We start from the raw sequence: 939 nt of genomic DNA on the forward strand, positions 1-939 counted from the left end.
GAACAACTGGTCTTTGCCCAAGATTTATCTACATGGCACACAGTAATTAAAAGTACCAGACTGGTGGAACTAATCTTCTTGGATGCTTAACAGACATACTTTGAGGCCTTTAATAATTTGGTCAGAGGGACATAAAGGACAGATTTTGCTCTTTGCACTCCTAGGTCGACTAAGTTCCAGGGGACTATGAACATCTCTCAAAATGTCCTGTAATTGTGGTGGGTCACGTGTCCTCTTGATCAAAGAGGACAAGGAGACACCACCAGATGGACTTGAACCAGTGTCCAGTCTACAAAGAGGAGGGTCAACACAGAGGAATCATTTCCTCCATGCTTCCAAGCGAAGCCAACCATGGTCAAGCAGGACCTTTGACTTATCTTCACATAGTTGGAACTGGTAAAAGAAAGGAGCCAGGGGCTCCTCCCAAGCCCATGTTACCCCTGAGGAACAGATCCTCAAACGACCTTAAGAGTAAAAATAAATTGGTTTATCTGGGCCAACTGTATGGCCTTAAACATCCAAAAGGAAAGTATAACCAAAGATTAAAGGGTCAATATAATTTCATAAGAGCCCACATGCATAGCTAAAGGCTACATAACAAGGAACAGTGCCAGATAGGAGATACCTTCTTTTGAGTTGTTGGCCAGGGTGGCCAAAGGGACTCCCAGATAGTAACCCAGCAAAGAACTGGGAAAATGAACAGCAGACCCCAATCTTATCTAAAGGAATATTGACAACTGATTGCTGCTAGATGAGGAACAGCTGACCTTCCTAAAACAAAGCCCTCTAGATAGGCTGACTAGATTCACCAGATGGACAAGTAGTGGGGAAGGATTGGGGTGCCGACAACACAGCAGACAGTAGCAGGGATATCAGAGTATAAGGGCTCTCATGGGGGGAGGGAGGCTATGGGAGGGTGCCATCTGGGAAGTGGGTGTA

The sequence above is a fragment of the Nannospalax galili genome, unplaced genomic scaffold (assembly GCF_000622305.1).
Source record: "Nannospalax galili isolate Female #2095 unplaced genomic scaffold, S.galili_v1.0 scaffold281, whole genome shotgun sequence".
NCBI lineage: Eukaryota > Metazoa > Chordata > Mammalia > Rodentia > Spalacidae > Nannospalax > Nannospalax galili.